We start from the raw sequence: 16,603 nt of genomic DNA, 5'->3' as shown, positions 1-16,603 counted from the left end.
TCTCTCCCAACTGAAGTCTTTTCCCTGAATTTCAATGGTTTTGTTACACTATAGTTTCTTTGGGGACCACTAGTCATGGCCTTCGGCCGAGGTCAGTTTACATGTTGCACAAATAGGTTTCTTTGGGGCCCTATAGCCATGTCCTTTGGCCATGGACACTGTACATGTTTTACCAATAGTTTTCATTGAGGCCCACTAGTCATGTCCTTTAACAGTCCCTCTGGACATGTGCACCAATAGGTTTCTTAGGGGCCCTCTAGCCATGCCCTTATGCACAGAGATCCATTACCCTCTGCCAAGGAGATGTAATAAAATCGCGGCAAAAATGTCACTGGTAAAACAAATCACGGCAAAAATGCTGTGGTTTGACCCGGTAAAGGTGTACTTCATTACACCATTTAAGGGGAGAAGGGGTTGCAGGGGTGTCCCCCACTCCCCTTAAATGGTATAATGGGTCTGGGGGTTGCAGGGGTGTTCCCCGCATCCTTTACAAGATTGTGGTGGAAAAACAACTGCATTTTTGCCGCAATATTTTATATTCACAGCCAATTTTGCCGCGATTTTAAGATATGGAACCAAAATTCCAACGATCTATACATACAGCAGCGTTGAACTACCTATGCCTGCAGTATTTCACTGGTATCCCCTCGATAATGCTTGAAAACCCCAAAATCTTCCATGTCCTCACTGGCGCTCAGCAAGTGCCCCCCTCCTTTTTCCTTGTTCCCTCTACTCCCCACAATAGATTCTTTACTCCCTGGCCCTCTCCTGGCCATTACCCCCTATAACTGTTTGATTCAAGTGTTCTCTGAGGTGGATTTGATTGAAGTGCAAGTGATGAATTTCAGGGGTTTCATTGCATTAATTCTGATCTCCTCAAAACATAGTTTTTCAATGAATTTCGAGGGATTTTCAATATCTTAGTTTCCACAGGGCCTTCGGCGGTGGCCAGCCCACATGTTCCACCAATAGCTTTATTTTGGGCCCACTAGCCATGGCCTGTGGCAATGGCCAAACATGTAGCATAGCTTCTTGAGGTCTCACTAGCTATGGCCTTCAGCCATGGTCTCTGTGCGTGTTGCACCACTATCTTTCTTTTGGGCACACAAGCCATGGCCACTGGCCATGTCAAAGCATTACCTTGTTACCAACTGCTCATTGCCGTCTGCCCAGTAGATGTAGGTGCTGAAGATGTTAAACCTTTTTTTAACTCCTTATTCCCTCAATATTTTCACAGTAATCATTTACAATATTATACATTCCTGCGGTAGTGTAGCATTTTGCCGATTCCCAGCATAATGAGAAAAATTGCTCAGAATTAGAGCCGTCCATGTCCTCACAGGCACTCATCATGTGTCCCCCTTCTTTTTTCCAGGTCCCCTCATTCCACTCAATTGTTTTCCTTCCCTAACCCTCTATCATTACCCCTTATAATTAATCTCTTTGTGTGACGGAGATTTTTTTATGAGCGCCTCTTGAGGCATTGTCGCTGTAATCTTGTAATCTTCCCACAGACTTTCCCTGATAAACCAAAAAGGTTCTACCCATATCTGGCGCCCCAACCCACTGCCAAATCTCCAACTTCACAAGGTGTCTTCTTTTCCATGCCCAACTTCTAGCCTGATGATATTGTTATTGGTATTTATATAGCGCTACCGTCAGGCGATGTAAGCACTGTAGTTCAAAACAATCAGTGTTCCCATAGTGGCTAAACAAACATAACATTCTTGACTTTAGAAATAGGCTCAAAAGCCTTCTAAGACTCTGTAAGGCCATGAGGAGTTTATTCCACAGTTTGATGGAATCCTTTTTTCTCCTCCTGATGGTATTTTGCATTCTTACATTTGCGGTGTCTAGCCGTATTATCACAGGAATCACTTGCATTGAGCAAAAAGGTGTTTTTTTCATTTCTGAAAATCCCCTCAGCCTCTCTGCTGCAAAGCAACAAGGCGATATATTTATAAAGGTTTTAAGGAACAGGGGCACACCCCCCATGTCTCTGTTGAATATTTACAAAAACTACTGGATACATTTACTGCAAGCCATTCAAGAAATGTAAGTCCACATTTTGTGCCCATGTTTTGTCTTATTTGGTCAAATCTGCCCATCGGTTTTCTCTCTAAGGATGTTCAAACACTGCACTTTTCTCTGTGGGAAAATGAATGGGCTGAAAACTGTGAAACTGTGGTGATTTATTTTTTTAATAACTTTTTATAACATTTTGTTCCGAGAATTTGCAAATTAGTGGGGCTCTTGACAAACTTTTTGTTTTGAAAGATTTCATCAAAATCCAGCGAGCAAGTCAAAAGTTACTAGCAATCGAATTTTGGGTAAAAAAATTGCAGATATTTCATTTCTGAAAAGCCTCTGACCCTCTCTGCTGCAAAGCACTATGGGAGATATAGCTATATTTTTGGGAGAGAGGGGCATCCACTTCTCCATCAAATATTTTAACAACTACTGGATGGAATAACCCAAACACCTCCTTGAAATCGAGTCAACGCTTCGTGCCCAAGTTGTTTCATACCTGATCCAATTCCATCCAGAGGTTTTGGCTGTGCACTGGAGCAACATTTTTGGATCTTTCGCAAAATGTGTATCTGGTCTGGGTGGCCCCCGTGACAAACCTTTTGTTTGCAAAATTTCAGCCAAATCCATCAGGCGAGCCAACTGTTATTAGCAATTCATTTTTTGGGTTTTCTATGTATCTCGATACTCACCTTATCTATAGTGCGGCAACCACCATACTCTAATATATGTACATATTAGCCATTTTAGGACATATATTCGGCCTCAAAAGCTCAGCTTCTTGTATTGTTATTATTTTATTGTGATATCGTTGTTTTGCCCCCCGCAAGTAGTACAATTCAAGACTTTGCAATGCAGCTCAATTGCATACAAACAGTGGCACAGGAAACCCACACCCCAGCAGTCTCAAATCAATTTCCTCAGGATAGAAGTTCAAAGATGTTAGCAAATTTCCTCCAGAGCAACTATACAAAAATGATACAGGTGTGATTATTCCAACTCTTGCATTGTATGTCAACTGCAACTTAAAATACCGTATTGGCAGGTCTAGCTTCTTATATCAGGTAGCCTCATGATATCATGAATACAATCTACCATCTCTGGGTGTTGATATTAAATGCCAGTTGAAGACGTGTATATCCAGATATAGCCACTGTGTGCAATGCACAGCTCACATGCCCAAACAGCCTCATTTGCAGGGGTGTTGGCATCATGTGACAAGTGCATATTTAAATCACAATATGCCTAGTTACAGACTGCATCTGCTATGTGGTATTTAAAATGCGGATATTCTGTCTTGAATGTCCGGGTACTATCTATTACACATTTCCAGGCATGTTGAGATGCAGCCTTTATCATTATTTACAGTAAATGTATTGACAAAACACCAGAACGCCATCCTCCACTGAATGATTATGTATAGTATGATTCATCAATTAAGACATCAGCGTTGATTAGGGGGCACAGTGTGAGGAGCACTGGCCTTGATATGAGATGTTGAAGGTGTGGAAGGCAGGGAACACTGAGATAGAGGTCATGGGCAAAGTGTTGAGCCGAGGCAGGTGGGTAGTGGGGTGCCTGTGAAAACATCTCCGCTCACTCCCCAACACCACCAGCAGCAGCTTCTTTAAAACTGCTTTTGAGCCGCATCTACAATGTAATGCTCGCCTTACACTACCCATTCACACACACCTGACTGAATGCTGACTTTAGTAATACCACCCAACAGCTGAAGCCAAGAGCTTTTTCTTTACCTACACTCCCCTCGCAGTAAGTCTGCAATTCAACTGTTTCATTGAGTACCATCATAAGTACAGGGGCAAATCACTGTAATTGGGATATATTGAAAATTCTCCATCTTCAGCAGACTTAATCATTGCTGTGAAAAGATGCAAGGTGGGATCACATTGGAAGAGGTCATAGTCCGTACTCTACAGGAGAGTAACATCTCCACATCATTGGAATGCCCTGAGTCAAAAGCCACCAAAACCCATACTTTAAAGGTAGAAATGAAAAAAGGTGGAGCACATATTTCAATAACAACACATCAATAGAATATCCAGAAGTCTAATGTGCAAAGCAAGCGGTGGTGGAGTTGCCCAGACCCAAAACCCAACCCAAAATTCAAGAAAATAAATGTGAAAAAGGTGTTATAAACTGTCATTATTATTTGAACAAATATGTTTCCTTGAAGGAATAGCGGAACTCATTTCTGATACATGGCGAGATTATAATGAGTGCACAGAAGCCATTGGCCAACCAAGCTTCAATGATAATTACTGCTCCAATGCCACATTGTTTTGTCTACGACAGCATTATAATATTAAGAACAGTAGCCATTTTGTTTAGTTATTTTATTAAAATGTTCCTCAGTTTGATGAGAGGAAACAAAAAAGGGTCTGAGGTTGGATTTGAACTAGGGTCTCATGACAGCTCCTTATTTGGAAGTAAGCAGCCTAACAAATTAATTACCAAAGCCTTCTGCATGATGCTAGTGGGCTCTAGATAAGTGTTAACACATTGCCAGCTCTTCCTGCCACATGGTAGCACTGATGGATTTTTCTGGGCACTGTAGCACGCTTTAAGTATGACACTCGCTGATGACATGGTCATTGTCTTAATGGAACCAAAAAGGTGTGCTCATCAAAAGGATGAGTGCAAGCAAAGCAGAACGCACTGGCAAAAAGCAATGAGGCCGTCCATGAGCAGGGCGCATAGAACAGGTGTATGAGGGAGGGGCTGTGGGCATCGGCAGTCAGGAGTCGAGTATGAATCCATCACTGGGGATTTGCAGGTGCCATCATGGTGTCCATCAAGCACTTTTACTGATGTAGTGGAAGGGCTCACTACACCATGAGCATTCACAAATCTGGCAATACCGTAAGAAAGATACAGAATACATCCAGTGGCACAGGCATGAATGGCTATGAACTCCACAGTCAGATCTGATGACATGCTCATAGTAGCACTGAAGCATGGAGATCAGCCGAGATTAAACTCATGAAATGGCACAGTAGCGGCATTACTGGGGGGGATGTTTATCGACAGTCCCAAACATTTTAACTTTAACCTAATGTTTGGGGCAGTTTGTGCCAACGTCCTAACAGCCAACAGGTTCTGTGGAACTAAGTCCTTGTTCTTTGTGCCCCATCAACTAACTTCCACAAGAAATTCTTCAGAGTCGGGTTACATCTCTCAACTGTGCCATCTGTTTGTGATCGATAGATGGATGTGCAGAGAGTATCTAGGTGTAACAGTATCTGAAGATAAGCCATCAAATTGGACATGGACAGCAACCCCTGTTCCATGACGATTTCTTTTGGGAAACCCACCCCAGAAAACAAGGAATTAAGTGTTTGATTCTGCAACATGCAAAGTCAACATCCTGGGACTTCAGGTAAGTGAACACTCAGGATGCCAGTGGGTACACAAGGAACATACTTTATTAAGTTGCAGAGTTACGTATAGCAGTTTTGCAGGAGGTTATAGATGGTACATCTGTATGCTTGAAGCTCCTATTCTGAAGTCCTGAGCAAACGACTTCTACGGGTTCTGGGGCTACATGGATTCTGCATTCTATGCATCTGATGGCATAATTGATATGCAGAAGGGTACAGCAGATTATCATGTGGTATTGTTTCTCTGGGGAACTGATTCAGGTTAACTGGTATCATATCACAATAGCGAAAAGGTGTATGTTCCCTATTTTGGAGGGGCTTAGTGGTCCCATAATATCCATGCATAGTCTTGAGAATGGTAGGTCAATAATAGGCAAAGGATATAAGGGAGGGCAGTCCTGCGCCCACCCATGAGGTCTTTTCTGAAATAGCACATTCAGCACAAATTTTAAGATTGTTGGCATATCCCGGGCCACACAAACCATCTAAGAACCAGGCCCTGTTTCTTTGTGATAAAATGGTGGTGTGTGGTTAGGTGTGGATGTACCAGTTTGAAACAGTTTTTTCTAAAGGTAGGTGGTAACAAGAGCTGTAAGTGTGTCTGACCATCCCCCTCAACATTATTCACAGCATGGAATATCAAGCCTCTTTTTAGCAACATATAGGGTCACTGGTTACCCCGGCTTACCTACCTCTACTAAAATTGTTTGTTCAAAGACAGATCTAAGTGACATTTAACTGCTTTATGCTTGTAGCGAATTATGGAAGGTCGCAAGGTGCCTACCTGTCCTATTATTAGGCGTGAGGCCAACTTTGGGTGGGAGGACACAAATTCGTTCTCCCCTCTCACACTGTCCTGTAATTCTGTAACTTATATGGCTTGAAAAACTTCAAAAACCAACTGGGCCACCTGCTATCCTTCGTTTACAATAAACATGTCAACACAGTGAATGAAGACCAGAAGCTTAATTATTCAGTGCCCTCTAAGCCATGCTTCACTGCCAACCTGTACTTAGCTGTAATGCATTCCTAGATTACTCACAACCTTCAACAGTGGGACTGGTGGTCTAGTGGCACCTTCCAGATCAAGGAAAAAATATTCCACTTCTTACCCCATATATCAAGAAGCCAAGTAGAACCAACAAGACACAGACACAAAAGGATATGCTATACTAAAGGTCTGTTGCGGATATGCACAATATTTAACCAAATTAAAACAATGCAACCAAACTTAAGCACTATCAAGATGGCATCTTCTTGTTAAAAAATGTAAGTAATTTTAGTTGATGAGTCTCAAACTGGTTCCCGTTCCCAGGCATAATTATCAATTCAGGGTCACTCACAGGTCTGGTTCTTAAAGCGTACCCACATTTCTTTCTTATCTGCTTGGTTGGACGACTCTGCTCTCTTGCAGCTCCTCCTTGGGGTGGCAGCTCTGGCCATCGGCTGCTTTACCTGGATTTGTGAGGCCCCACATGCACCAGGACCGAGGTGCAAGTTGTGGCTGAATAGGGCTGAGAAACCCCCAGAGGTTCAATAAAACAAATAGCCAGAGTCTCCATAGAGACTTCCCTTGTAATTCCTCAGAAACTCCATCACAGAGTGCTGTTCTCTTCTCCAAGGACCCCCTCTTCCCATTCAATCTAAATGAGTGGCATTAATCTAGTGCCACATGGATCTCTCCTGCACTGCATGTGTTTTCCTCTCCCTCCTGTTTCTCCTACAATTCCTCCTCAATGTTTGCTACACGCTTGTAACTTCAATTGCCTCTTGAACACAGTCCCCAACTTTCGCTCTGATGGTTCTCCACACCATCCCCTGGCATTTCTTCTAAACCTCCTATAGATGCCTCCTTTACATATCCTCCTCGACTTTCTCAAACTGTCTCCTTCTCACACCTCCCTTCCCATAATATTTCCCCATCGATTCCACCCCTTACCTTTTCCCTCTAGCAGCTTAATTTCCTTTACTACAGCCTCCTCCGCCACCTCTTTCAATCTCAAATAAACACCTCCCAAGTCGTTAATCAGCTCTTACTCACTTCACCGCTATGAAACTGAGTAGCCTTTCTAAATCGAAGCTGTAACGCCCCTGCAATGCACACGAGTGCACGCAGGGGCGGACAGGTGTGGTAGTGTCGGGTAAGTGAATGTGGGGCTTTTTTGTGTCTGTGTGTGCGTGTATGAGTGTGCGTGTGTGACCAGACCCCTTTGCTAGCTGTCCAGAGAGTCCTGAGATCCAGCTGGCTTTCCAGAATCCCAAACCAAGGCAGAGTTCAGTGACCAGACGCCTTGCCTAGCTGTCCAGAGTGTGCTGAGATCCAGCTGGCTCTCCAGAATCCCAAACCAAGGCTTACTTTGTAAGTAGCAAATAACTCCAGCCCTAAATTGCATAAGCCCTTTCTTTTGTAGCATTGCGCCCAATAATTCCCTCATTGAAAACCCCACATTGCTATTGTAATTCAGTCACCTTCCCATAGAAGAATCTGTATTTAGCCTGTGCATGTTAGCACATTCCCTTTAAAAACCTCTCAGTGTCTGTGTAAATCCTTAGCATATTTTCAAGTAAACCAATTAATTCCCACATTGAAATTCACGGTACCAGATGGTTAAAATACGAAATTAACCACCTTGTCCCTGGTGTCTTTCTTTAATTATTATAGTAATTAAATTGTTGTCTCAAAAGACTTAGGGCCTCATTACAAGTCAGGCGGAATGGGTTAACGGGGTCCGCAAATGGGTGCGGACCCGTTATTCCCATTCCGCCTGATTACAAGGTCCGCTCGCGGGACCCGGTAAGGATGCCTGGTAAAACCAGGTGTTGTTACTGGGTCCCAGGAGGGGACCAGGGAGCTAACAATGGGCCGATCATAATCGGCCCGTTGTTAACTCCCTCTCCCATCCCCATTGAGCCCTATGGGGGCTCGAATGGGAATGGGGAAGGTACAGGCCCGGGTTCCCTGAGGGAGGAATTACCGAGCCCTTTGAACATGGAATGGCCCGGTAAATCCCCATTCAGGGAACCCGGACCCGGTTTTGGAGGCAGCCATGCCGCCAATAGCGGCATGACTACCGCCAAACCCGTAATGAGGCCCTTAGTCTCCTTGTAACTGAAAACCAAGTTTGTCCATGTATTGTGTGCATTACCCAACTAATCCCTATTTGCATCTGTCCTATTAAAACCCCAAACCGTAGTTCCATTGAGAGCAATCCCTTTTGCCTACAAGTCTATCTGTTATGTGTCTCGGTCCTTGTCAGTGAAAACCGATTTTTCCTCTTCTGAGCTAAACCCTTACTTTGAGCTGGCTGTCATTGTAGATCCCGTGTAAAACGAATTTCCATTGGTCAATGTATTTTCACTTTTTGCATTTGTTTCCTCCCAAAACCGATTTTCCTACTTTATTTCTATTGTTGCCCTGGTGTGCTAATTATTAGTCTCTAAGCTTCCCTATCTCCTCAATTGTAAGCAACACAAATTTCCTTTCATTCTGTCTCCTAGCAGTTGAGAGTAATAATCAAGATCCCATTCTGCCGTTTTGCTCAAAAAACGGGTTTTCACTTTTTTTGCTGGTTTCCCATTTTGGGGTGGTGGGCTTTACCCCAAATCCGATTTTCTCTCTCTATTCCTACTCCTTGCCACTGCCTTCCATTGAAAGGTATCAATTTAGCTGATGTTTGGGGGTGCGTGTTGCGGGGGGAGTGCTTAACCGTTTGCGTTATCTCTTTCTAAATTGCTCTTTTTCTGTGTTGACATTAAAGATTGTGTGAATTGTAATAGGATATCTAATCTAATTGTTTTGTAGAGATTAGTGCAATTGTGTTACCACATCATTAGTGACTGTGAAATTGTTTGATTTTCCTTTTCGTGGGGGAAATCCACTTGCAAATGTTTGTGAATTCCAAAGTAAGTGATGTCTTTGGTGGGTGTTCACCACTATTTTCATTGGCTGCCTGTTACCCTACAAGACACACCCCTTAAAATGGCCACTCGTGTAGATCTGGTTCAACCACTTTCTTTTTCAATGCATATTTTTCAGAAAAAATACTCTTCGAAACATTTGTTTTTATATTTGGGGGGGGCCCAACCCCACTTTGCTATATTGTAAACCCTACCCCAACTCCCTACCCACCCCATGTAACCCCTTAACCCACCCTCCAAATATTTTGAAGAGTTTTTTCGATTGCAAAAATACTTCGTAAAAATCCCTAGGGATGAAACAATGGCATACTGCAGAACTGGTGCTAAGCTACAGATGCGTTATTTGCGTAGCGCTTGTACCAAGCTACAGATGCGTTATTTGCGTAGCACTTCATATTTGACATAAATATACAGAAATACCCCAGTAGTATATTATATCACGAATAGGCCTCAGGTCAAATTATGAATTAGTCGTCATTTACTAATCCATAAATTAGTACTTTTCCTTAGAAATAGGCCAGACTTATTCCTCGCAAAATATGTTTCAATTGGGTTCATAGTGTTTAATTTAAGACTTTTTTCTGCAGAAGCTAATTAGTCCCTGTCGACTTGATTATTGCACCCATATTGCACCCATAGTGCACCTCTTTACACAAAACACTATATTCTCCTTAGTCGATGGAAAACAGATAATACATTATGAAACCATAGTTCATTCAGTCTCTGTACAAAACCTTCCACACTAACAACAGACTTTGTTAACTTTGTTGCATAAGATTGTGAGGAGGTTTTAATATTCAGGTGAGATTGGCGTCCCTGTAAATTCTCCCAGAGTAATTTTTGCCACACTATTTCTGGCTGCACTTTTCAATGGTCGAGTAAAGCATTCGAGCTGCTGAAGAATAAATGCATTAATTTAACAATGAATATGGAGAGAGTGGAACAAATAAACAAGCTTGGCGTTTGACTGCTTCACAAATATCTGCTCATGCATATTTCATGCTCATTTTTACATCAAACCCCATAGGCTTTGCAGGCAATCAATGGCACTCACTGCTGCGGATCGAGCAGCCCGGCCAATATAATAGCCCCAGTTTATCGAGAAGGTCAAGATTGGACTCTCAATACATTTTCTGTCATTTTTATTTTTATTTATGATGTTATTTCCATCTGAATAGTTGTTATTTGAGGCCACACACATCATCCTTATTAATTTGCACAACAGACTTGTGTTGACATTTATGAAGCAGAGGCGCAGAATAGGATGCATTTAAATATTTGACATGAATAGCCCAATCACTTCTATTCTCTATGTGATTATATTTGTGTTGCAGAAGAAATGACTGAAAATGCACTCCTACTTTGCCATTATCACCTTCATTGCCCACAAGAAAAGAAATGCAGCATTGCATCGATTTTAAAACCGTAAGAGGTTGTCATTAGAACTTAGCGCAACAAATGTGCAATGTTGAAGGTGCTGTTTCTCACAGCATTTTCTCTCATAGGCAAGATGGTCCCAGTGCAAAATACCTGTGATTTCAATCCATTTTCGCACAAGCATGCACAATAGCACTAAATGCACCAGTGCAACATTTCTATAATATGGCAAAGTGCAAAGTGATCATGCCTGTACGTGCCTCATATGCTGCAACTATTTGTGACAAATCAACTCCCGTAGCTCCAGTGATCCAGAGATGAATAACAGTTTCTGAACCATCAATCAACTCCACACCTCTAGTACACCAGAAGGGATCTGAACAGATTGGAATACAAGTAAATTAAAAAACCTCCTTGTCCATTTTGGTAACGTGGACGGAAGGTCAGGCTTATCTCTGCAAGGTCGTGGATCGTTGGTTAGTTGCAACAGCGAAAATACAATTATTACCCAATGATAAAAGTGTCCAGTCAAGGTTATATAAAATATCTACTTCATTATTACCATAACAGACAGTTCTAGGACACTACAATTACAACCCACACTGTAAAGGAACACAGAGGACAGACAGTTTCACAAAAGAAAGGTATGCACTCTGGATACTCACAGGAGGGTAGTTGGTAAAGTAATCACTCCTACAGTTCAAGGTTATTGGTTTCAGTACCAAGGGGGCAAAGAGTTGTAACTGTCTCTAGGGGTCTTTGGGGCAGGACGAAGGGGGGCAGAACCACAATGTACCTGGTGCTGAAGATGTTCTTGGTGCTAGAAAGCGTTGAGGCGGTTCCAGGGCACTTTGCATCCCTTGAGACAGAGTTAGTGGTGGGAGACAGCTGCAGGTACCAGGCGGCAAGCAGTTCGGCAAGTGAGGCTGGACGGACGTCTTCAGGCTGTCCAGCGCAGCGGCTCAGGGCCAAGAATCGTTGTCTTTGTGCTGGTTGGCGGATATGGAATGCTGGTCGAGGCATCTCGTACGGCTCTGGTGACTGCCGGGTGACAACAGTCAGCAGGGCAGCTGAATGCATTTAGAGAACTCGACTGCCTCGAAATTGTCCGTAAAAAGATGAATGCTGGATGATGCTTTTGTTAGCTTCTTCGCAGGGCTTGTGTCCTTTCAAGGTGGACGGCCCAAAGCTCAAGAGGGTGTTAGCAGGCAACGGCCTTGTCCTTTGTCCAGAGACTACCTGGCACTTCCCTCCGAGGAATCTTGCTGTCAGAACCTAGCAGGGCACGCTGTGTGTTAACTGGGTACCAGTTCTGGCACTGTTGGGCGGGTCGTCTGAGTCCGGTATCTCCCTCTGTTCCCCGGGATATGTTTAGGGGAGGGATCTTGCTTCCCTTTTGAAACACTTGACCTTCCTTCACTGATGGAAGATGTAAGGTAGACTGTACCTTCTGCTCGGGTCCAAATGAGTCCTTCTTCTTGCTCCTTGCGAAGTCTTCAGATGATCTCAGTGAGGGGCTCAGCCCTATTTTAAAGCCAAATGGGCCCAAACAATTGGTGTAGGCTCGGCCCACCTTAATGAACCAAAACTTGGTTCCCATCAACAATCTTCAGTGATGCTTCAGGTCAGAACCAGGCGCTTGTCAACAGACAGGGGAAGGATTCTAAGTCCCATCCATCTTCCTGTCTGCTGTACATCAAAGTGTCTCCCTAATTAACTGAGCCTTATGCTGCACTTGATCACAACATGGCCCCCCTTTGAAGTAGGGGGTAGCAGGCAGACTTTTGTCTCCTACAATTCACATACTTCCCTGCTCTGAAAAGAGTGGTTCTAAACAGGACATTTACTGCCCTTTCATACTAAGGAGGGGTGTTAGTACCAAATTGACACATTGCATTACAAAGAGGTGACTGGCGTTTGGTCTCCATTGTCACTCCCTGCACCCAGGCCTTCCCTTAGGCCTGCTTATTTACATTCTTCAGTATTCGCCACCACCAGCAAGGTTTCACAATGGAGACGCAAATCCATGGGACCTTGAAATTCTAATTAGGCTTACCATGGCCAAAGGCTTTTGAAGTATGCACAGCTGTCAGGTGTCAGCTACACAAGACAGGTGAGGGTGGCACTGGTAAACTGTGTCCTCCCAGAGTACATGTTTTTTTTTTCTGCTGTGCGGTGAGCGTGAAAAATGTGCGCGTGAATGGCCCCATCATTCCTTCTTAAACAAACAAACAAGCCCAGGCAAGCACACTTTTCCCATGCAGATGGTCGAATTCCTCACACTCTCCCACGAGAAATAAACCTTGATGAATGCTCCAGAATACTTGTTTAGGGAGCTGAAACATGTCGGCAAGTCCAATACTAATGTTTGGTTTAGTACACTTTTTTCATATCATTACATTAATTACTTTCCCTGAATTTGTACACATGCTGCTCTATCTCCAGAAATAAAGGGGTTGGGATTTAGGGTGATTTGGTTATTAAAGACTGATACGCAAATGGATATTTTTACACTGTGAAAAGTACAGTGATCTAAACGTAGTTGTAGACCCTCCTGAGTGAGAACCATCTCTGAGAACAGGTAATTTGGCTTTGTGCATTAGATGTTCACCTTCAATTTAGAAAATTCAGAAAACTAGGGGTTGCACCCTAAATTAGTGGGGTAATCCAGATGAGGACACCTTACTCTCTGTGCCCAGAGACACAGCTTCATTTCACCTCAATGATGATGCTCCAACAAGGTGTAAACAAATGCCTGAGTTTGTTGATGCTACTCTTATTCAGAGGAAAATTGCTTAGCATTTCGGTTCTGGACAGACCTTGTGGACAAGATCAGATGGGTATATCTCCTCTGTTAAAGGTGCAGTGAACCAAAATGAGGTTGTAGAGCATCCAGAGTGGGAGACTTTTCAAACAACTGGTTATTTTGCCTGTAGAGTAGCTTCCAGAATTTTGCCAATATGGATTTTTAAGAGGTTGCAGCCATGAAATTTCAGTGCTGTCACATCAACGTGCACACAAGATATGCTGCTAGAAAGGCTTACAGGCCGATTCATGGAATAATTAGCGCGGCGCAAGTGGGCAAAAACGTGCGAATCGCAGTGGAATAGCGAAAATCGCAGTGCAATTGCGAAAATCGCACGAAAAGCAGCGCACGTCGATTCATGGAAGGCCGTGCGCGAGAAAACCAGCGGATGTGCGATAAAAAAGTGCGCGGCGCACGTTGGCGCACAGGCCATCTAACAGCGTGCGCCAGGTCACAGCGAAAATCGCACAGGCCACAGCGAAATTGGCACATAGCGCGGCGCACGCAACAAAAGTAGGCGGAACACGGGCGTAACACTCGGAATGGGGAACAACTTGCCAAAACGTGGGCGTCACGGGGGAAGTACAGGGCACAAGTGCGCGGAACGCCCACACGCTCGCCTACAACACGTATTCATGGAATAGAATAGGGCAAAAAAGCGCACGCTCAAACCAGCGCACAGGCACAAACACGACCGCCACAAGAAAGCAGGCGGTAGCGTCTCTGCGGCTGTAAGAAATGTGCGCCAAAAGGTGCGCCAACAAATAGCACCTATATACTGCCATGATGAATGTCCCATACTGTGGCCCTCCAGGAAAAATGACGTGCAAAGGGGTACCCACAAACACGGACACCCGCTGACAAAAAATACGTGTGCGTGTATACCGGGGTGCGCGGGAAGTCTAACACGCGATTTCAGCAGGGTACGTGCATCACAGGGGTTTGTGTGAAGTTATTCATGCGATCGGGCCTGGGGGAGCGGGCTACGTGTATTTCAGGGGTTCGCGTGAAGTTTCACACGCGATCGGGCCTGGGGGAGCGGGCTACGTGTATTACAGGGGTTCGCGTGAAGTTCCTCACGCGATCGGGCCTGGGGTAGCGGGCTACGTGTATTACAGGGGTTCGCGTGAAGTTCCTCACGCGATCGGGCCTGGGCGCGTGTATTTCAGGGGTGCGCGGGAAGTTCCACACGCGAATAGCCTGGGGGCGCGTGTATTCCAGGGGTGCGCGTGAAGTTCCACACGCGAATAGCCTGGGCGCGTGTATTTCAGGGGTGCGCGGGAAGTTCCACACGCGAATAGCCTGGGCGCGTGTATTTCAGGGGTGCGCGGGAAGTTCCACACGCGAATAGCCTGGGCGCGTGTATTTCAGGGGTGCGCAGGAAGTTCCACACGCGAATAGCCTGGGAGCGCGTGTATTTCAGGGGTGCGCGGGAAGTTCCACACGCGAATAGCCTGGGCGCGTGTATTTCAGGGGTGCGCGGGAAGTTCCACACGCGAATAGCCTGGGCGCGTGTATTTCAGGGGTGCGCGGGAAGTTCCACACGCGAATAGCCTGGGCGCGTGTATTTCAGGGGTGCGCGGGAAGTTCCACACGCGAATAGCCTGGGCGCGTGTATTTCAGGGGTGCGCGGGAAGTTCCACATGTGATTTGACAGTGTGGGTCCTCCCAGGTGTACCCTGTACACCCTCCACGGCCCCTGCAGGCAGCCCACACCACAGGGGACTACCCTGCATCCCTGGTCATGTCCCGCAGGCAGCCCACCCACCATGGGCATGCCCCCCAGCAAAGGCACATGTCTCCTTGAACTAATGAACACCAACTCATGTCCCCTTGCACCCCCACCCCCCAGCACTGTGGGGCACCTGCCAGCAGGCCCCCACCCATGTCCAACTCATGTCCCCCACCACCCCCACCCCCCAGCACTGTGGGGCACCTGCCAGCAGGCCCCCACCCATGTCCAACTCATGTCTCCCACCACCCCCACCCCCCAGCCACCAGGGTCACCCTCCACCAGGCCCCCACTCATGTCTCCCACCACCCCCACCCCCCAGCCACCAGGGGCAGCCTCCACCAGGCCCCCACTCATGTCACCCACCACCCCCACCCCCCAGCCACCAGGGGCACCCTCCACCAGGCCCCCACTCATGTCTCCCACCACCCCCAAAGCCCAGCAGTGCAGGGGCAGCCTCCACCAGGCCCCCACTCATGTCACCCACCACCCCCACCCCCACCCCCAGCCACCAGGGGCACCCTCCACCAGGCCCCCACTCATGTCTTCCACCACCCCAAACCCCAGCAGTGCAGGGTCACCCTCCACCAGGCCCCCACTCATGTCTCCCACCACCCCCACCCCCCAGCCACCAGGGGCACCCTCCACCAGGCCCCACTCATGTCTCCCACCACCCCCACACCCCAGCAGTGCAGGGTCACCCTCCACCAGGCCCCCACTCATGTCTCCCACCACCCCCACCCCCCAGCCACCAGGGTCACCCTCCACCAGGCCCCCACTCATGTCTCCCACCACCCCCACACCCCAGCCACCAGGGGCACCCTCCACCAGGCCCCCACTCATGTCACCCACCACCCCCACACCCCAGCAGTGCAGGGTCACCCTCCACCAGGCCCCCACTCATGTCTCCCACCACCCCCACCCCCCAGCCACCAGGGGCACCCTCCACCAGGCCCCCACTCATGTCACCCACTACCCCCACCCCCCAGCCACCAGGGGCACCCTCCACCAGGCCCCCACTCATGTCACCCACCACCCCCACCCCCCAGCCAGCAGGGGCAGCCTCCACCAGGCCCCCACTCATGTCACCTACCACCCCCACCCCCCAGCCACCAGGGGCACCCTCCACCAGGCCCCCACTCATGTCTCCCACCACCCCCAAACCCCAGCAGTGCAGGGTCACCCTCCACCAGGCCCCCACTCATGTCTCCCACCACCCCCACCCCCCAGCCACCAGGGGCACCCTCCACCAGGCCCCCACTCATGTCTCCCACCACCCCCAAACCCCAGCAGTGCAGGGGCAGCCTCCACCAGGCCCCCACTCATGTCACCCACCACCCCCAC

The sequence above is a fragment of the Ambystoma mexicanum genome, chromosome 11 (genome assembly GCF_040938575.1).
Source record: "Ambystoma mexicanum isolate Mex_15411 chromosome 11, UKY_AmexF1_1, whole genome shotgun sequence".
In the NCBI taxonomy this organism is placed as follows: Eukaryota; Metazoa; Chordata; class Amphibia; order Caudata; family Ambystomatidae; genus Ambystoma; species Ambystoma mexicanum.
This window is presented reverse-complemented; position numbering follows the sequence as displayed.